We start from the raw sequence: 23,709 nt of genomic DNA, 5'->3' as shown, positions 1-23,709 counted from the left end.
ATGTTGAGACTTGAGTGTGAATGATAATATGTTTACTGTTTAGGGATATAGGCACCTTGCAGTTGGAATTAGGGTTACTAAATTTATATATAATTAATATAATATTTTGATAATATATATTATTTTATATATATAATAAATTAATAATATATATATATATATATATTATAATATTATTTATATAATTAAGGTTTTTGGTTTTTCGGTTTAACTAAATTTTTTGTAAGAAAACCAAAAATCGAACCGTTTAATCGAAATTGAAAAATTGAAAACTGAAATCAATCCGAAAAACCAAAAAGTTGAAACCAAAATTAAATTTTGGTTCGGCTTTTTGATTTTTTCAGTTCTTCGGTATTTATGCCCACCCCTACCTAGTAATACTGCAATTTCAATGGGATTGACTCGTAATCACCTGTGATATTTGTATAGTTTTAAGTTGGGGGCATTTTGAACATTTCCCCTTCTTAATTTCTTTTAACACAATGACATAAAACACCTTAATGGACTTTATTAATCTCTTATTCCTAATCAGACACGCTTAAAATCTCTCTAAAACTTTTCTTCAAGCAAATCTCTAGGGTTTCATAAAGATAATCAATTAAGGATTTCAAGGGTGGTTTCTCTTTGTATTCCTTGGTGTCCAAGGCATGTTACTCTTCTCTTATTTTTATTTTACTAAAGACATATGTTTTAATGTATGGTTTTCATTGTATTATTATGGTTTTGGAATAAAGGTTGGAGGTTTTGGATGTTTATGGTTAAATATTGTTTTTCATGGTTTAATTATGGTATTCCTTGTTTTAACTATGGTTTTCCACATGTGGGTGTATGGGAATAATGATTTAATTAAGGAGTATGGTTGAGCCCCAAATTTGATGATTTTTGCTTTGATAATGGCATGCCCTCAACCTGTTTGTGAAATTGGCTATGAGAATAATTTTGTCACATAGTTTGACTATTCTTGAATTCTTGTAATTCATAAATGGTTAAAGAAACATGAATTGGTTTTGGTCGGTTTCATAAGATTTTGTAAAGGCCTTGGTGGCCGAGGTTTGATTATAGATGGTTTTGGTTAATTGGAAATGATGGACTCTAATTTTGTCTAATAGTTTATATGGCATAAGGTAATAGACTTGCAATCTCTAATTTTTGTATGACGATACCAATTTTTAAATCCTAATAAAGGGCTCCATAGACAATGTTTGGGAATGTGTAAAAAGGTTTTAATATAGTCTTAAAGAGGGTCGAGTAGAAAAGCTATGGAAGGTGAGGGTCCTAGGGGACCGACAATGGAAACCCATATTTGCCGATTTGAGGGTTGTCTTGATAACCAATGTGCATGATGTCACACTTTATATTTATGTGATGTACTAGTCATCTCAGGTTATTTTCTCTAATTGGGCGGCAAACAGGCACTAGGACCCTTTCAACAGGGGGAGCTGAACCCAAATAGTCCGTGGGTGGCTTTAGGATAGTCAAGATACTTAGCTCAGGTTAAGGTTTTAAATACATGCTAAACCTTTCTCCCTGCCCCGACACGATAACTATGTGTATATGTGATCGTATATGGTTATTTGTTGTGCTCAAGTGCACACTCAAGTGTATGTGGTCTCACCAAGTAATACAGTGCCCTTTTACAAATCCGAATATTGATCCCTCAGAGACTTGTATCAACAACTATCTAATTCAAGTTCAACTATTGAGATTAAATTGGTGCAATGTAACCAAAAGAGTCTTGAAAATTTGTAAACAAAAAGTAAACTAAAGTAATGCGTTAAAGTAAAGACTTTGGACAAGCAATGGATAAAAACCTAGGGTTAAGGAACTGTGAACAATCCTACTACACTATTGAACTTCATTTGTTAGATTACTTGTCATGGTAGTTGATTCGTAGGGCTTATCGCATGATCATGGTCTCCCGACCTCTAATAACCTACCTAACATAGACATTACAACTACATCATTGAGTAGGGATGTAATAATCCAATTATATGCATGAAGCTATCATCCTACTTGTTAAACAATAAAGGCTTCTACGTATAAAGCTATCCTAGTCTCTAATTCAAATTCCTTATTTCGTAAAAGAATAAGAACCTTTTTCTATCTATCTATCTACCCCATGTTCTATCATCCTATTCCCCCTCCTGAGATCACAAGGTCGACAATATAAGTATTCTAAGGTTAGATACTCCTTAAAATAATTTTAAAAAGGATAAAAAAACAACAAAATATGATAAGGAAACCAAACAAACTCAATTCTAAGCGAAAGTAAACATGTTCTTGACCTTAACCCCGGAAAGGGGGCGTTTAGCCACTAATAGACATAACCATAATCAAGATTCTTAAATACATGATATAATACATTAAAGATCTAAAGTAAAATACGAAAACACTAATTAAAGTGTTTTACAGCCCCCTCCAAGTTTCAAAGCCGCCCAAGGTGTACAACATCAAGTACAAGTGTTCTATTTATAGGAGGACAAAAATGCCGAGTTCTTGCGCTAGGCTACATTGCGGGGTTTTTTTTTTGGGTCTAGATATGTGACGCACCCTTATTATGGAGAACCAATGTTTTGGGTCCATTAGGAAAATACTTGTGTATTCCATATGCCATTTGGGCCTCGCTTTGGTCTGTGAAGCGCCCTTGATATCAAAGATGTCCAATTCATAACAAGTTGTGTCTTATTCTTTCGATGATCCATTCCAAGCCTTTTTGTGTTGTTTACACTTGATTTGAAGCTTTTTATCCTTAATTTATAATCAAAATCAACTAAACAATCATCCCATAACATTAAACACAATAAATTAGAGCTCAAAACAACACAACATCCAAGAAGACAAACTAGAAACTTCAGCTAAGAATACTAGTTTTGCCCCTATAGATTTTCACTTAGTCTTAACTCTTGGTATGATTCAATTACACTTTAAACACTATAAACAAGTTTTTACACATATAATTACATAATCATACCATTATTAACTAATTATACACATTAGAATCCATCGCGGTAAACTAGAACAACACCTAGATCAAGCTAGTAATACTAGTTTTCTCATATGAACTCTAAATGATCAATTTGATTCCAAACTTGTTTGAAATGCACCTTAAATATTTTTATCAAGTACTTAAAAATTTAGATTCTCATTTATATCATCATTGACTTATCAATTACAGAAGAAGTCCTTAAAACAAAACTAAGTAAGCCCGAATAACAACACTGAAGTGCATAAATCCACCTCGGATCATCAATCACACTTAATGATTTGTTCGTCCTCGAACAACTCTTTACTCTGAGCATCATAAGCTGAGGTGACTCCACACTTCTGCTACAAGTAGGACACTAAATATAGTACTACAATGACTACACAAAATATTTCTACACTAAGCATGTTACATACACAATTGAAAGCTTAAGAATATTACTCCAAAACATCATAGCCTTAAGAATTGACTCACCTAGTTGGCAAACTCATGCATATCATTCAATTAAAAGATCATAAAATTCACCCAACTATCATCAAACGTGTTCCCTCATAATAAGATAGTTACCTAAAATCACTTACATAAATGTAAATTATCACGAAAGGGGTACAAGAATCACATTCGCTCAGTCTCAAAATAAATTTACAAGTTACACAAGGTGAACTATATACTTTCCCTTAGTGTAGTACTCAAAAAATATCAAAATGATGAAACTTGGGATAAAATAGGTCCTTAATGGTTGTATTGTAGGCTAAGGGACGGATAGAAACTATTTTTACCAAGAATAGTGACTATCTTCTCTAAGAACTTTAATACATCACTTTATATAATCAACTCAACTTCAACAACCAAATTACTACACTTTCGTCTACCTCATTCTTCTATTTTCCCCATCTCATTAAGCTTAATCATATAAACTATGGTACAAGTATTTTGTGTACAACTTATTCAATTTGATAAACCCTTTTTTTCTTTACATTACTACACTCCCAACCACAACACATCAATTTTTACACACCAATAACTATCACTTTGGGACTTTAATTTTACCTTTATTCAACTTGAATTTCCAACTCCTTAAATTAATTAATTTTGCACTAAAGTGCCTAGTAGCTTTGGATCAAATTAAGGTCAATCAAAAAAGGGGATTGGGCTACATATGAGGCTACTAAAAAAAACTAAAAGCTCAATAGGGCAAACTAAGATTATGCACAAGGGTAGTTTAGAAAAAGGGTATGAACATGGCTATCAAAGAAATGCCTATATCAACTTCTAAACCCACACTTTATTTCATTTTGCACACACACCAGCCAAGTTCTAGACGTCACATGCATCAAGTTATATACAAACATCTTACACGTACATGGAACATGCTCAACTCAAGTAGGATCATCATAGACTCTTAACCAAATGGTATTATAAATTCATAATTAAGCCCACAAGTACAAGAGTCATAAACATGAACCTAGGACTCTCAAAAGTAGTGATTCAGAAAATGAATATGTTTTTTACAACCAAAATACTTGCATCATACAGTCAAATATATCACCAAAAAGAATATCTTATTTATTATAGCACTAACATGAATATTTTATTTATTCTTAACAAAAATAAATAAATTATCCTAAAACTGTGAATTTCCAATCACACACATAAAAATCTATTTTGTCCCCAAAGTATACTTCTTAAAAATAGAGATAGAAATACTCCCTAAGGCCTCTAGGAATAGATAGTAGCAACTGTACACATAAAGAGGGTTCGGGGACCCCACACTTAGTCTTTTCCATGCTTCTTAGCTCAGGTTTTATGGTACTCAGACTTTCCATCAGCCCGTGACTCAATAAAAACAGAAACTAGTGAAGTAAAACTAAAAATACTTCAAATAAAACATACTTTAACCTGGGTTGCCTCCTAATAAATGCCTGATTTAGTGTCGCGGTACGACCTATATCAACTTTTTCCTCTACCTTAAGGATATGAATTTTACCCCCAGCACTGCATCCATATTTTTGCTTTGCTCATAGGGTGGTGGTATAAATATTAAGGAAATGATTAATGGATGTTGCATAGTAAACCACTCGGCCTTGAATTAAGGTGTGTTTTTATGTTTCTTATCTAGTAAAAAATCAAGAATATAGGATTCTTGTTCCTCATCTTCACACTATCCCACTATTTTAGATGATTCTACAGACAAGTCATCATCTAAACATAATGTATAAAAGTTCTTTGAGTGAGGCTTAACCAATCCAACTTCAAAATTTACACTATCCACAACACCCTCACTTTTATTCACCTTCTCAATTTCAATCTTAAAAGATAGATAACAATCGAATGGCTAAAATTCTAGTGTCTGTTTAACAAATTGGATAGTATCCTTCTCATATTTTTCTTTTCTTAGCATTTGTGGATAAGGTGGGGAGGTATCTCCCTAACCTAGTCAACAACTTTAGTTTTTGAGTACTTAGACTTCCTCAATTATCAGCAACTTTGTCTACAACCGATTGAAGAGTCAACTCTGCATCTACCTCCTTAGTAGGATTAGCACCCCACATATATACAGAGTGATACATATTTCCATAAATCACACACTGACTTGTAGTCAGATCCATAGGTCGATAATAATCAGGTTCCCTCTAAACGCTTTCATAAAAATCTTGACAAAAAGCCTCTTGTGAGGTCCTCCACAAAAACAACAAAAATCATCATCCCTCGAAAACCATCTATCCCACGATGCGATGTTAAGATGTATGATAACAAAAAGTAAAAGAAAATAAAAAAAACTACTAAACTATATAGAACTCAATATAGCTAAAAAAAAATAAGATAGTTTCTTAATTACAATTCACTGGCAACGGTACCAAAAACATTTTGCGCCAAGCGCACACGCAAATGTACGTGGTCTCACCAAGTAATGTAGTAGCCTTTTACATAGCCGAATATCAATTCCTATGAGACTTGTATCAACAACTATCTAATTCAAGTTCAACTATTGAGATAAAAGTGGTGCAATGTAACCAAAGGAGTCTTCAAAGTTTGTAAATTCAAAGTAAACTAAAGTAATACGGAAAAGTAAAGATTTTGGACAAGCAATGGATGAAAAACCAGGGTTAAGGAACTGTGAACAACCATACTATGCTATTGAACTTCATTCCTTAGATTAATTATCTTTTTTGTTGATTCATAGGGTTTATCACATGATCATGGTCTCCCAACCTCTAATCGTTTACCTAACTTGGACATTACTACTACATCATTAAGTGATGATGTAATAATCCAATTAGATGCATGACGCTATCATCATATATGTGAAAAAATAAAGGCTTCTATGTATATGCCTATCCTAGTCACTAATTCAAATTCCTTATTTCATAAAAGAATAAAAACCTTACTCTATCTATCCCCACATTCTATCTTCCTATTCCCCTTCCCGAGATCACAAGGTTGACAATATATATATTCTAAGGTTAAATACTCCTTAAAATAGTTAAAACGCGGATAAAAACAAACAAATATGATAATCAATCAAAAAAACTCAATTCAAAGCAAAAGTAAATATGTTCTTGGCCTTAACCCCGAAAAGAGGGTGTTTAGCCCCTTATAGACATAACTGTAATCAAGATTCTTGAATTCATGATATAACACATTAAAAATATAAATTATAGGAATAAAAACCCTAATTGAAGTATTTTACAGCCCATCTCGAATTTTCAATGTCGTCTAACGTGTATAACATCAATTACAAGTGTCCTATTTATAGGAGGACAAAACTGTCGAGTTCTTGCACTAGGCCGCATCGCGGGGTTAGTTTTCTGGTTCTAACTACATGAAGAACCCTTATCAGGGAGAACAAATATTTTTTTTCCCTTAGGAACATCCTGGTGTATGGAAAGAGCCATTTGACCCTCGCTTTTGTCTGTGACGCGCCATTGACATACAAGGTGTCCAATTCACATCAATTTGTGTCTTGTGCTTTCGTTAATCCATTCCATGCCTTTTTGTATTATTTAAACTTGATTTGAAGATTTTTTATCCTTAAAATATAATCATAATAAATTAAACAATCATCTTATATCATTAAAAACAACAAATTAGAGCTCAAAATAACACAACATCTAAGAAGACAAACTAGAAACTTAAGCTAAGAATACTAGTTTTGCCCCTATTGATTTTAACTTAGTCTTGACTCTTGGCTTGATTCAATTGCACTTTAAACACTATAAAAAAAAGTTTTTTCGCACATAACTACACAAAAATACCATCAGTAACTCATTACACACATTAGAATCCACTACGATTAACTAGAACAACACCAAGCTCAAGCTAGTAATACTAGTTTTTCATATGAACTCTAAATGATCAATTTGATTCCAAACTTGTTTGAAATGTACCTTAAAAATTTATATCAAGTACTTAAACAAGTATATGCTTATTTATATCATCATTGACTCATTAATCACACAAGAAGTCCTTAAAATAAAGCTAAATAAGCCCGGATAACAACACTGGAGTGCATAATCCACCTCAGATCATCACCCCACACTTAAAAGACTTGTTCATCCTTGAACAACTCTTTACTCTAAGCATCATAAACTGAGGTGACTCCACACTTCCACTAAAAGAAGGAAACTCAATCTAGTACTACAATGACTATACAGAATGCAAGTTTCTACACTTAGAATGTTACATACATATTTGAAAGCTCAATAATACTACTCCAAAACATACTAGCCTTTAGAATTGACTCATCTAGTTGGCAAACTAATGCACATCATTCAATTAAAGACATCATACAATTCACCCAACTATCATTAAATGTTTGCCCTCACAAAAAGATAGTTACCTAAAATCACTCATATAAATGCAATTTATCATAAAAGGGGTACAAGAATCAAATTGTGCTAACTCTCAAAATAAATTACAAGTTACACAAGATGAACCATATGCTTGCCCTTAGTGTAGTACTATACTAATATCAGAATGATGAAGCTTGGGATCAAATAGATTTTTAATTGTTGTAATGTATACTAAGGGATGGGTAGGAACTATTTTGGCCAAGAATAATGACTATCTTCCCTAAGAACTTTAATACATCACATTATATAATCAACTCACCTACAACAACCAAATTACACCACTTTCGTCTACCCAATTCTTTTGTTTTGCCCCATCTCTTTAAGCTTAATCATATAAACTATGGTGGGAGTATTTTGTATACAACTTATTCAATTTGATCAATCCTTTTTTTCTTTACATTACTCTATTTCCAACCATAACACATCAATTTTTACACACCAATAACTATCACTTTTAGGATTCAATTTTACCTTTCTCCTACTTGATTTTCAACTCCTTAACTTAACTAATTTTGCACTAAATTTCTTAGGATCTTTGAATCAAATTGTGGTCAATCAAAAAAGGTGATTGGGATACATATGATGCTACTAAAAAAAAAGCTAAAGGCTCAATAAGGTAAACTAATATTATGCACAAGGGTAGTATAGAAAAAAGGGTATGAACATGGCTATCAAAGAAATACCTATATCATCTCCTAAACCCAGGCTCTTTATTTCTCTTTGCAGACACACCAGTCAAGTTCTAGACATCACATGCAACAAGTTATATACAAACATCTCGCACGTACATGGCACATGTTCAACTCAAGCAGGATCATCATAGACTTTTAATCAAATGGTAGCATAAATACATTATTAAGCCCACAAGTACAAGATTAATAAACATCAAGAGTGTTCGAGGACCCCACACTTAGTCTAAGCCATGTTTCTTAGCTTAGGTTTTTTGGTACTCAGACTTCCCATCAACCTGTGAATCAATAAAAACAAAAACTAGTGAAGTAAAAACTAAAAATACTAAAAATAAAATATAATTTAACTTGGGTTGCCTCCCAAGGATAAGAATTTTACCCCCAACTTTGCATCCATCTTTTTTCTTTGATCATAGGGTGGTGGTACAAATATTAAAGAACCGAGTAATTGATGGTGCATGGTAAACCACTCGTCCTTGAAGTAAGGTGTGTTTTTGTGTTGCTTATCTAGTAAAAAAGCAAGAATATAGGATTCCTGCTCCTCATCTTCACACTCTCCCACTATTTTAGATTATTCCAGATACAAGACATCATCTAAACATAATGTATAAGAGTGATTCTAGTAAGGCCCAACCGATCCCACTTCAAAATTTACACTATCCACAATGCCCTCACTTTTATTCACTTTCTCAATTTTAATCTCAAAAGATAGATGACAGTTGAATAGCTACAATTCTTGTGTCTATTGAACAAATTAGATAGTATCTTCCTCATATTTGTTTTTTCTTAGCATTTGTGGACAAGGTAGTGGTAGTATCTCCCTAACCTGTTCAACAACTTTAGTTTTTTAGTACAAAGACTTCCTTGAATTATCAACAACTTTGTCTGCAACCTATTGGAGAGTCAACTCTGCATCTACCTTCTTAGTTGTGTTTTTAGAACTACCTACAAACATGATTGAACTAAGATTAGCACCACACCTATATTTTGAGTGATACATATTTCCACAAACCACACACTGACTTATGGTCTGATCCATAGGTTGAGAACAATTAGGTCCCCTCCAAACGCTTGCATCAAAATCTTGACAAAAAGCCTATTGGTAGGGTCCTCCACAAAAACAACAAGAATCATTATCTCTCAAAAACCATCTATCCCAAGATGCTATGTCGAGATGTGTGATAACAAAAAGTAAAGAAAATAAAAAGAAAAAACTACTAAACTATATACAACTCAATATAGATAAACTAAAAAAAGTAGTTTCTTAATTACAATTCCCTGGTAATGGAGCCAAAAACTTGTTTTGCCTAAGTGCACACGTAAGTGGATGTGGTCTCACCAAGTAATACAATGGCCTTTTACAAAGCCGAATATCAATTCCTCAGAGACTTTTATCAATAAATATCTAATTCAAGTTCAACTATTGAGATTAAAGTGGTGCAATGTAACCAAAACAGTCTTGAAAGTTTTTAAATTAAAAGTAAACTAAAGTAATGTGAAAAAGTAAAGACTTTGGACAAGCAATAGATGAAAAACCAGGGTTAAGGTACTGTGAACAATCATACTATACTATTGAACTTCATTCATTAGATTACTTATCTTGGTTGTTGATTCATAGGGTTTATCACATGATCATGGTCTCCCAACCTCTAATCGTCTACCTAACTTGGGTATTATAACTATATCATTGAGCGAGGATGTAATAATCCAATTAGATGAATGAATATATCATCCTACATGTGAATCAATCTTTTCTTCTATGTATATCCCTATCCTAGTCGCTAATTTAAATTCCGTATTTCATTAAAGAAAAAGAACATTACTCTATCTATCCCCATATTTTATTTTCCTATTCCCCTTCCCGAGATCACAAGGTCGACAATATATGTATTCTAAGGTAAAACACTCCTTAAAATAGTTAAAACAAGGTCAAAAAACAACCTAATATGCTAATAAATCCAAACAAACTCAATTCAAAGCAAAAGTAAACATGTTCTTGGCCTTAACCCCAGAAAGAAGGGGTTTACCCACTAATAGACATAACCGTAATCAAGATTCTTGAATACCTGATATAATCAATTAAAAATATAATTTCAAGGAATAAAAACCATAATTTAAGTCTTTTACAGACCCTCTCTAAGTTTCAAAGCATTCCAAGGTGTATAACATCAAGTACAAGTGTCCTAATTATAGGAGGACAAAACTGTCGAGTTCTTGCACTAGGCCGCATCGCGGGGTTAATTTTCTGGGTCTAACTTCGTGATGCACCCTTATCATAGAGAAACAATGTTTTTGTTCCATTAGGAACATCCATTTGTATGGTATGAACCATTTTTCCCTCGCTTTTGTTCGCGGCGCACATTTAACATCCAAGGTGTCCAATTAACATCAAGGGTGTCATGTTTTCTTTGATCCATTCCAAGCCTTTTTGTGTTGTTTACACTTGATTTGAAGCTTGTAAATCCTTAATTTATAATCATAATAAACTTACCAATTATCCTATATCCTTAAACACCACAAATTATAGGTCAAAACAACATAACATCCAAGAAGTTAAACTAGAAACTTAAGCTAAGAATACTAGTTTTGCCCTTATTGATCTTCACTTAATCTTGAATCTTGGATCAATTCAATTGCAATTTAAACACTATAAAAAAAATTTTCCACACATAATTACACAATCATTCCATTAGTAACTTATAATACACATAATAATCCATCTCGGTAAACTAGATCAACACCTAGCTCAAACTAGTAATGCTAGTTTTCTCATATGAACTCTAAATGATCAATTAGATTCCAAACTTGTTTGAAATGCACCTTAAAAATTTATATAAAGTACTTAAACACTTAGATGCAAATTTATATCATCATTTACTCATTAATCACACACAAAGTCCTTAAAAAAAAGTGAAATAAGCCCGGATAACAACACTGAAGTGCATAAATCCACCTCAGATCATCAACCTACATTTAAAGACTTGTTCGTACTTGAAAAATGTTTTACTCTAAGCTTCTTAAGATGAGGTGAATCCACACTTCTTCTACAAGTAGGACACTGAAGCTAGTACTACAATGACAACACAGAATACAAGTTTCTACACAAAGCATGCTACATACACAATTGAAAGCTCAAGAATACTACTTCAAAAAATCCTAGCCTTATAAATTGACTCAGCTAATTGGCATACTCATGCATATCATTCAATTAAAGACATCGTACAATTCACCCAACTATCATTAAATGTGTGCCCTCATAATAAGATATTTACCCAAAATCACTCACATAAATGCAATTTATCACAAAAAGTGTACAAAAATAAATTGTGCTCACTCTCAAAAGAAATTTACAAGTTACACAAGATGAACCATATGTTTGTCCTTAGTGTAGTACTCTACTAATATCAGAATGATGAAGCTTAGGATCAAATAGGTCTTTAATGGTTACAATATAGGCTAAGGGATGGGTAGTAACTATTTTGGCCAAGAATAGTGACTATCTTCCCTAAGCACTTTAATTCAGCACATTATTCAACCAACTCACCTTTAACAACCAAATTACACCACTTTCATCTACCCCATTCTTTTGTTTTGCCCCATCTCATTAATCTTAGTCATATAAACTATAGTGGAAGTATTTTGTGTACAACTTATTCAACTTGAACAACCCTTTTATTTCTTTACATTGCTCCACTCCTAACCACAACACATCAATTTTTACACACCAGTAACTATCACTTTGGGGATTTAATTTTACCTTTACACTATTCAAATTTTCAACTCCTTAACTTAATTCATTTTGCACTAAAGCGCTAAGGAGCTTTGGATTAAATTAAGGTCAATCATAAAAGGGGATCAGGCTACATATGAGGCTACTAAAAAAAGCTAAAGACTCAACAAGGCAAACTAATATTATGCACAAGGGTAGTATAGAAAAAAGGGTATTAACATGGCTATCAAAGAAATGCCTATATCATATCCTAAACCCATACTCTTTATTTTGATTTGCACACACACCAGGAAAGTTCTAAAAATCACATACAAATATCTGGCATGTATATGGCACATGCTCAACTCAAGCAAGATCATCATAGACAATTAACCGAATGGTAGCATGAATTCATAATTGAGCCCACAAGTACAAGAGTCTTAAACATGAACCTAGGAGTCTTAAAAGTAGTGATTCACAAAATCAACATGCTTTTTAAAACCAAAACACTTGCATTAGGCAGTAAAGTATAGCACCAATAAGAATATCTTATTTATTATATCTCCAACAAGAATATCTTATTTATTATTAATAAAAAAATTTAAATTACCCTAAAACTGGGAATTTCCCACCACACTTAATAATGTACTTTGTCCACAAAGTATACTTTTTAAAAGTAGAGATAGAAATACTCTATGAGTCCTTTAGGCCAAGCTAGTAGCATCTGCACACATCAAGAGTGTTTGGGGACCCCACACTTAGTCTTCGCCATGCTTCTTATCTTAGGTTTTTTGGTACTCCGACTTTCCATCAACCTGTGACTCAATAAAATCAAAAACTAGTGCAGTAAAAACTAAAAATACTTAAAATAAAACATACTTTAACTTGAGTTTTCTCCCAAGAAGTGCCTGATTTAGTGTTGCGGCATGACCTACATCAATTTTACCCCCAACTTTGCATCCATCTTTTTACTTTGCTCATAGGGTAGTGGTACAAATATTAATGAATCGAGTAATGGATGTTGTATGGTAAACCACCCGGCCTTGAAGTAAGTTTTGTTTTTGTGTTGCTTATTTAGTTCAAAATTAAGAATATAGGATTCCAGTTCCTCATCTTTGCACTCTCCCACTATTTTAGATGATTCTACAGATAAGACATCATCTAAACATGATGTATAAAAGTTCTTTGAGTGAGGCCCAACCAATCTCACTTTTAAATTTACACTATCCACAACACTCTAACTTTTATTTACCTTCTCATTTTTAATCTCAAAACAAAGATGACAGTTGAATGGCTGAAATTCTTGTGTCGGTTCATCAATTTAGATAGTATCCTCCTAATATTTTTATTTTATTAGCATTTGTGGACAAGGTGGTAGTGGTATATCCTTAAAATGTTCAACTACTTTAGTTTTCGTACTCAGACTTCCTCGAATTATCAACAACTTTGTCTTCAATCAATTGGGGTGTCAACTCTGCATCTATTGCCTTAGTTATTTTTTTAGCACTGCCTACATATATGATTGAATCAGGATTAACACCACACATATATGTAGAGTGATACATATTTCCACAAACCACACACTAACTTGTGATCTGCTCCACAGGTCGAAAACAAGTAGGTCCCCTCCAAACGCTTCCATTAAAATCTGTACAAAAATCCTCTTTGTGGGGTCCTCCACAAAAATAAAAAGGATAATCATCCATCAAAAACCATCTATCTCAGGCTTCTATATCAAAAAGTGTGATGACAAAAAGTAAAAGAAAATACTAATAAACTATGTACAACTCAATATAGCTAAAACAAAAATAATATAGTTGCTTAATTACAAGTCCATGGCAACAGCAGCAAAAACTTATTGCACCCTAGTGCACATGCAAGTGTACGTGGTCTCACCAAGTAATACAGTGGCCTTTGACAAAGTCAAATATCGATTCCTCAGAGACTTTTATCAACAAATATCTAATTCAAGTTCAACTATTGAGATTAAAGTGGTGCAACTTAACCAAAAGTGTCTTGAAAGTTTGTAAATTAAAAGTAAACTAAAGTAATGTGGAAAAGTAAAAACCTTGGTCAAGCAATGGATGAAAAACCAGGGTTAAGGTACTGTGACTGATCATACTATGCTATTGAACTTCATTCATTATATTAATTATCTTGGTTGTTGATTCATAGGGTTTATCATATGATCATGGTCTCTCGAATTCTAATTAAACCTCCTTATTTCATAAAATATTAAGAACCTTACTCTATCTACCCCTATATTCTATCTTCCTATTCCCCTTCCCGATATTACAAAGTCGACAATATATGTATTATAAGGTTAAATACTCCTTAAAATAGTTTTAAAAAGGATAAAAATCAACCAAATATTATAATAAATCAAAACAAACTCAATTCAAAGCGAAATTAAATATGTTCTTGACCTTAACCCCCAAAAGGGGGCATTTAGCCACTAATAGACATAACCGTTAGATTCTTGAATACATGATAAAATCAATTAAGAATCTAAATTAAAGGAATAATAACCCTAATTTAAGTGTTTTATAGACCTCTTTCAAGTTTTAAAGCCTTCCCAGGTGTATAACATTAAGTACAAGTGTCCTATTTATATGAGGAAAAAACTGTCGAGTTCTTGCACTAGGCCTTATCGCGGGGTTTGTTTTCTGGGTCTAGCTACATGAATCACCCTTATCATAGATAACTAATTTTTTAGGTCTATTAGGAACATCTTGGTGTATGGCATGCACAATTTGTCCCTTTCTTTGGTTCACGACGTACCCTTGACATCTAAGGTGTCCAATTTATGTCAAGTTGTGTCTTGTGCTTTCGTTTATCCATTACAAGACTTTTTGTGTTTTTTATACTTTATTTAATGCTTATATATCATCATAATAGACTCACAAATAATATTATATCATTAAACACAACAAATTAGAGCTCAAAACCAGACAACATCTAAGACAACGAACTAGAAACTTAAGCTAAGAATCTAGTTTTGGCCATTTTTATCTTTCACTTAGTCTTAACTCTTGAATCGATTTGATTCCACTTTCAATACTGTAAAAAATATTTTTCACACATATGTAAACAATCATACCATTAGTAACTCATTATACACATTAGAATCCATTGTGATAAACTAGAACAACACCTAGCTCAATCTAGTAACACTACTTTTCTCATATGAACTCAAAAAGATCAATTTGACTCTAAACTTGTTTGAAATGTACCTCAAACATTTTTATTAATACTTAAACACTTGTATTATCATTTATATAATCATTGACTTATTAAGAACACAAGAAGTCCTCAAAACAAAGCTAAATAAGTATGGATAACAACACTGAAGTACATAAATCCACCTCAAATCATTATTTGATTTGGATGTGAAGTATGAAATTACTTTATATTTATCCTAAGTACATGATTGAGTTCACTCAACTAACCATCTTCGGTATTTGTATCCCCATGCAATGCAGGAATTAACCATACTACTATTCCTCCTACTTAGTGAATTGGATTCGGGGGATAGCTTTGAGCAAGATTTAAGTGGTGATTTTCAATATTCTAGAAAATTCCATTTCATTCTATTGAATTCTTTTCATTATACTTATTTCCTAGGTTTTGTTTATGTCTATGGTCCATGGCATGTACCGACCGAATGTTCTTAGAATCTTGTTAGAGGCTTTGTTAGACTACTATGGGCATGTGCAGTGTCAGTATTGGTGTCAGCCTTTTTATTGATATTGGCATTAGGGTTGGCACTGGTTTGATATTTGGTTGAGGTTATTGGATTATGATTATATACTTTATTTAATGTCATTTAATTATTATTGTCCTATCTTATTATATGTTTGAAAATTATTTGACAAAAGGTGCAGGAACATCACAATTAGGTATTAGGGGTGGTCTCAAGTCCTAGTTGGACTTGATATAACCGACATAACTAGCCCTTATTCAGTTTATGTTAGATTGGTATTAGAGCTCTAGGTTCATGGTCAACTAGGTGTCTAACAAAGCCCTGTCTAGTAGAGTCTCTTTTAAGGGTGGGTATCATACCACACTCATAAGGGAGAGTCTACAACGCATTTAGGAATATTTCTTTTTCTTGTGTTATATTTTCAATCTATAGAGTCTAAGGTCCTAAAATATTCTCTAATACCCATTTGTTTTCTTTTCATATCATGCCTCTTAGATGATCTGAAGTTCATGAAAACTCCTCTATACCACTAAAGTATGATATTGATGGGACTCATCCTACTTATGGGGTCCATACTTGGTCTAGGGGCCCAGTTCCTGATTGCCCTCTTAGAGTTCCACCGATTCCCTCCAGTCCTTCTCGAGATCCTTAGGCTGATGTGATGAATGCTGAGTTTCATTAGTCTATTCATATATTGGCTTAGTTGGTAGCTTCTCAGGCTGAGCATGGTGTTTCTTTTAGCATCTTGTGAGGCCATAAGGGTTGGCCAATTTATGAGGTTCATCCTTTCTGTGTTTACTGGTGCTAAGGTTGGGGAGAATCCTCAAGGTTTTATGGATAAAATAGAGAAAATCTTCTGTGTTATGCATGCTACGAATTTGGAAGGTATAGAATTTGCTGCCTACCAACTGAAAGATGTAGCCTGCCAATGGTATGAGAAATAGAAACAGTCTAGGGGTGATGAAGCTGAGTCAGACCTATAGGATGATTTCTTTAATACTTTTTTGGACTATTTGTTTCCTCAGGAGTTGAGGGAAGTGAAGGAGGATGAATTTGTTAATCAAAAGCAAGGCGAGATGTCAGTTAAGGAGCATGCCTTGAAGTTTAACCAGTTATCTCGGTATGCTTCAATGTTGGTTTCTAGCATGAGGGTTAGAATGAGAAAGTTTGCTTCTGGATTGTCTTGAGACTTGATTTTAAAGAGTAAGGCTGCCTTGTTGAACAAAGACATGGATATCTCCAGGTTAGTTGTATTCATATAGATGGTCGAGGAAAGAAAGAAAAACTAAGCTAAAATAGAGGATATGTAGAGAAAGAAGTTTAGATTTTCTGAGTAGGGTGGTGACTAACAACAGAGTGGCAGGGATGGTGGAAAATGGCCCAAAAAGAAGTGGAACAATTATAGATCTCACTCGATGGCTAGTGCTCCCTACCCAAAGTCATCAAGTGATAAGTTTTTTTAGAGTAACAATAATTACAAGGTACAAGGTGCCCAATATTAGGCTAGTAGGGCCTAGTCAGCTCTATCATATCCTTTTTTTAGATTTTATGGTCGATTGAATAGGGACTACTATGATGAATAAAGGGATTGAATCGTGACTACTATGATGAAGAAAGGATTAGAATAAGGAAGTTTGCTTCTGGATTATCTTGAGACTTGATTTTAAATAGTAAGGCTGCCTTGTTGAACAAAGACATGGATATCTCCAGGTTAGTTGTGTTCATATAGATGGTCGAGGAAAGGAAGAAAAACTAAGCTAAAATAGGGGATATATAGAGAAAGAAGTTTAGATTTTTTGAGTAGGGTGGTGAACAACAACAGAGTGGCAGGGATAGTGAAAAATGACCCAAAAAGAAGTGGAACAATTATAGATCTCACTCGATGGCTAGTGCTCCCTACCCAAAGTCATCAAGTGATAAGTTTTTTTAGAGTAACAATAATTACAGGGTACAGGGTGCCCAATCTTAGGCTAGTAGGGCCTAGTCAGCTTTATCATATCCTTTCTTTAGATTTTATGGTCAATTGAATCTAGCACATATGATTAGAAACCATCCAATTGGTAAGGTTACCTCTGGGGAAAACAAGGTTCCTGTTGCCTCTTCTTCAGCTACTACAGCAAAGGGTGCACCATCTGGCTCTAGAATTGGGTGGAACTAGCTCTATAATCTTACTACCCATTAGGAGTCTGAGTTATCAATTGATGTCGTTATTGGTATATTGAAACTCTTTTCCCATGATATATATTGTTTACTTGATATGAGGTCCACTCTCTCTTATATGAAACCATTTGTGGCTATGCATTTTGATATCGATCCTGAGTTTATTTCAGAACCCTTTTCTATTTCAAACTTGATGGGTGACTATGTGGTGTCTAGAAGAGTTTATAAGGGTTATATTGTGTCTATGGGTGTTCAGGAGACTTTGGTGGATCTATTAGCGTTAGAAATGGTTGATTTTTATGTCATATTGGGGATAGATTGATTGCACTCATGCTATGTGTCTCTAGATTATTGAACCCATAAGGTTATCTTTAAATTCCCTAATGAGACAGTAATTGAGTAGTAGGGTGGTTCCCTAGCTCCTACATGGAGGTTTATATGATATCTTAGAGCATAGAGATTAATTTCCAAGTGGTTTCTCTATCATTTGGTCTGGGTTAAAGATTCTAACTTGGACGGTCCTACTTTACATTTCGTTTTGGTGGTGGATGAATTTCCTGAGGTCTTCTCTGATGACTTTCCTAGTTTTTCTCCCGATGGGAGATTGACTTTGGGATAGACCTTGTTCTAGACACTCGTCCTATTTTTATTCCCACATATGGAATGGCTCCAGCTGAGTTAAAGGTGCTTATGGAGAAACTAAAGGTTCTTTTAGATAAGGGTTTCATTCTTCCTATGTGACTCTTTGGGGGCATTAATATTATTCATTAGAAAAAAGGATGGTTCCCTTTAGATGTGTACTGATTACTAACAACTAAATAAGGAGACGGTAAAAAATAAGTACCCTTTCAAGGATAGACGATTTATTTGATCAGCTATAGGGTGACAAGTTTTTCTCCAAGATCAACCTTCAATTCGAGTATCATCAATTAAAGATTAGGGAAGTGGTCATTTCTAAGATTGCCTTCCATACCCGGTATGGGCATTTTGAGTTTCTAGTTATGTTTTTTGGGTTGACTAATGCCCCATTGGTATTTTTGTACTTAAAAATTATAGCCTTTCATCAATTTCTAGATTTGTTTATTATTGTGTTCATAGATAATATTATGGTTACTCTATGAGTGAGGTGAATCATGCCGATCACCTCTATATTATGCTGCAGACCCTGAAGGATCAGCTGTTAAATGCCAAGTTTTCAAACTGTAAATTTTAGTTGAATGCTGTCACTTTATGGGTCACATTATTTCAAGTAAAGGGATCATGGTGGATCCGCAGAAGGTTGTAGTGGTTAAAAAGTAGCCTAGACCCGCAACTCCAATCGATATTTGGTGTTTCTTAGGTTTAGCTGGTTTTTACAGAATGTTTGTGGAAAGTTTCTCTTTTTTAGCTGCCCCGTTGATTAAGCAGACCAAAAGAAGGTAAATTTCTTATAGTCTGATGCTTGTGAGGATAGTTTTGAGAAGCTAAATGATAAGTTGACTTCAGCTCTAGTCTTGACTTTGCCCGAAGACACAAATGGATTTATGGCATAGTGTGAAGCATTTTGTGTGGGACTTGGTTGCATCTTGATGCAACATAGAAAGGTGATAGCTTATGCCTCTAGATAGTTAAAGATACATAAGAAAAATTATCCAACTCATGACTTTGAATTGTTAGCTGTGGTGTTCTCTTTAAAAATCTAGCATCGCCATTTGGATGGAGTACATGTGGAAATATTTTGTGATCATAAAATCCTGTAATATGTCTTTACTCAGAAAAAGTTTAACCTTAAGCAAAGGAGATGGCTTGAACTGCTCAAGGATTATGACATGAGTCTTCACTACCATCCAAGTAAGCTAACGTGGTTGTTGATACTCTTATCAGGTTATCCATGGGGAGTTTAGCTTATGCGGATAAAAGAAAGAGAGAATTAGTGAAAGATGTTCACCATTTGGATAACCATGGAGTTTACCTCTTGTACTCTGGGGATGGTGGTGTAATTGTGCAGAAGGTGGTACAGCCATCCCTGTGTGCTGAAGTGAAGGAGAAATAAGTTTTAGATCCTATCCTAATGAGGATCAAGGGTGATGTAGGTAGGAAAAAGGTGATGGCCTTCAAGATTTATGGTAATGGTACCTTCTGGTACCAAAGGAGATTGTGCATTTCAGATGTGGATGGTTTACGACAGAGGATCTTAGTTAAGACGCATGTGTCATGCTATGTTATCCATCCTGTCTCGATAAAAATATGCCATCACCTTAAGGAGATGTATTGATGGAAAAATATGAAGTGGGGTGTGGCAAGTTTTTTGGCCAAGTGCATGGTGTGCCAATAAGTAAAAATTAAGCACCTGAGGTCCAGAGGATTGTATAAAGAAATTAAGTTGCCTGTGTGAAAGTGGGAGGTGATTAATATAGATTTTGTTACCGTTCTTCCTCGATCTCAAAATTAGTTTAATTTGATTTGGGTCATCATGGATAGGATGACTAAGTCTGCTCAGTTTTTGCTAGTGAGAACAAATTTTTCGACAAAGGATTATGCAAGGTTATATCTCCAAGAAATTGTGAAGTTGCATTGGTTGCCTATTTCCATCATATCGGATCGTGGCACACAGTTTTCATCGCAGTTTTGGTGGTTGGTTCATAAAGGTTTGGGGACCAAGGTGAGTCTTAGAATGGCTTTTCACCCACAGTCGAATGGACAAGCAAAAAAAAACTATTCAGACATTAGAGGATATGCTTAGATCTTTTGTTATTGACTATAGTGGTAGTTGGGTTGAGCATTTATGTCTTATAGAGTTTGCGTATAGCAATAGATACCACTTTAGCATTAGGATGGCTCCAGTCAAGGACTTATATAGTAGGAGGTGTAGGTCTTCTATTGGTTGGTTTGACTTCGGTGAGGCGGATATGTTGAATTCGAAGTTGGTTCACCAAGCCATAGAGATGGTGAAGGTTATTTGAGATAGGTGTAAAGTTACCTAAAGTTTCCATAATTCCTATGCGGATGTGAGGCATAAAAGTTAGAGTTTGAGGTTGGGGATAGGGTGTTCTTAAAGGTTTCTCCCATGAAGGGAGTGATGTAATTTAGGAAGAAGGGGAATCTCAGTCCTCGGTATATTGGTCCATACTTGGTTTTAAGGAGGGTTGCCAATGTTGAGTATTAGTTGGAGTTTCCTTCTAGTTTGAGCTCTATTCACCCGGTGTTCTATGTGTTTGTATTGAGGAAGTGTATTGGTCATCTGTCACAAATTGTGCCTATCAATGATATTAGTATTTTAGATTCCTTGTCTTATGAGCAGGTCCCAATTAAAATCTTGGATCGACAGGTTCATCGATTATAGATCAAGGACATAGCTTCGGTAAAGGTTCTATGGAGAAATCAAAAGGTTGAATAGGCTTCTTGGGATGTTGGGGAGGACATAAAGTCCAAGTATGCCTCTTTGTTTTATGCTCTGGAAGATCGTACATAAGGTATGTGTTTTTCTTGACATCTTTGTTTTCTAACTTAGTTAAAGGTCAGAGTATAAGTGTTTGGGGTTTGAACGTGCTAGTCAACGCCTTCTCCCATCATTTAGGAACAAATGAACTAAGTTGAGAAGAATTGAAAAACCTTGGGTTTTGTCCCTCGGAAATTTCCTTAGATTTGAGCTCACTTTCCTAGCAATGAATCACCATATGAGTCATATTGTATGGGTACGGGTCAGATGACCCAAATCATTAGGTCTATAGTGGATGGTGGTAAGGTTCTATTGTGGTTATGACTTAGTGGCATGGGTTGTGAGGAGTGATGATGGGTCATTAGGACGGTCCTTTATCAAATCACAAACTTAGTGACTGGACTTGGCTATGAGTACGAGCGACTCACTAAGAGTAGTGAGGATAGGGTTAGAGTGGTATAGTTGAATCATATGTTGTCTAGTGTCAATCCCTTTGGATTCTATCTTGGGTATGACTAGGCCATATGAGTCTATGGTTTAGTAATTAATGGGATCAGGGATTCGTATAGTGGACAGTGTGTGGGTATCCAACTCACTGTATTGGTGACGACTCAATGGTATGATTCATATGTCGTGGTCACGAATCACGAGATTGACTCATAACCACCTACGGTATTTTTACAGTATTAAGTTGGGGGCATTCTGGTAATTTTTCCTTTTTAACTTCCTTTGACACCATAAAATAAAACACCTTTTAGGACTTTATTAACCTATTATTTTCAATAAACCACTCTTAAAATCTGTCTCAAACTCTTCTTCAAGCAAATGGCTAGGTTTCATCAACATAATTAATTAAGGCTTTCAAAGGTTGTTTATCTATCTCTTTCTTGGTGTCAAAGGCATGTTAATCTTCCCTTATTGTTATTTTGTTGAAGGAATATATTTTAATGTATGGTTTTCATGGTATTATTATGGATTTTTGGTAAAGGTTGGGGTTTTGGATGTTCATGATTGAATATTGTTTCTCATGGTTTAATTATGGTTTTCCTTGTTTTAATTAGGTTTTCCACATGTGGGTGCATGGGAATGGTGGTTTAATGAAGGGGCCATGGTTGATCCCAAAATTTGATGATTTTAGCTTTGATAATGGCATGCCCTCATCTTGTTTGTGAAATTGTCAATGAGAATGATTTTGTCACATAGTTTGACTATACTTGAATCCTTGTATTTCATAAATGTTTAAAGAAACATGAATTGGTTTTAGTTGGTTTCATAAGGTTTTTAAAAGGCCTTGGTGGCCATGGTTTGATTATAACTAGTTTTGGTTAATTAGAAACGAAGGAGTCTAATTTTGTCTAATGGTTTATATGGCATAAGGTAATAGACTTGCAAGCTCTTATTTTGGTATAATGATACCAATGGTTAATGTCTAATAAAGGACTCCTTAGAAAATCGTTGGGAATTTTTAAAAAGGTTTTTATATGGGCTTAAAAGGGGTCGAGTAGCAAAGCTATAGAAGGTGGGGTTCCCGAGGATACCGATACTGGAAACTCACTTTTGTAGATGTGAGTGTAGTCTTGGTGACCATGTGCATCATGTCACACTTTATATTTGGTAGATGTACTTGTCATCTCAAGTTCTTTTCTCCGGTTATACGGCTAACACGCACTAGGCTCTTTCAGCAGGGGGAGCTAAACCCATATAGCCTGTGGGTGGTTTTATGACGGTCAAGCTACTCAGCCCAAGTTAACATTTTAAATGCATGCTAAATCTTACTTCCTACCCCGGCATGATATATATATATATATGTGTGTGTGTGTGTGTGTGTGTGTGTGTGTGTATGTATATATATATATATGTATATATGTGATTGCATATGGTTATTTGATTTGTCTTTGAAGGATGGTATTACTTTATCTTTATCCCTGACTACATGCTAGCATTCACTCTACTAACCATATTTAGGCGTTGTATCCCCACGTGATACAGGAACCTTTCATACTACTATTCCTCATGCTCAGTGAATTGGATTTTGGGGACACCTTTGAGTCAGATTAGAGTAGTGAGTTTCCATACTCTAGAAGACTCCATTTCATGTTATGGACTTCTTTTCGTTATGGTTATTTCCTTTATTTTGGTTTTTTCCATGGTCAGGGGCATGTGCCATTCGGATGTTCTAAGAATCTGGTTTGAG

Source organism: Capsicum annuum, chromosome 9 (genome assembly GCF_002878395.1).
Source record: "Capsicum annuum cultivar UCD-10X-F1 chromosome 9, UCD10Xv1.1, whole genome shotgun sequence".
NCBI classification, from domain to species: domain Eukaryota; kingdom Viridiplantae; phylum Streptophyta; class Magnoliopsida; order Solanales; family Solanaceae; genus Capsicum; species Capsicum annuum.
The sequence above is the reverse complement of the archived record's forward strand: the minus strand, read 5'-3'. Positions refer to the sequence as shown.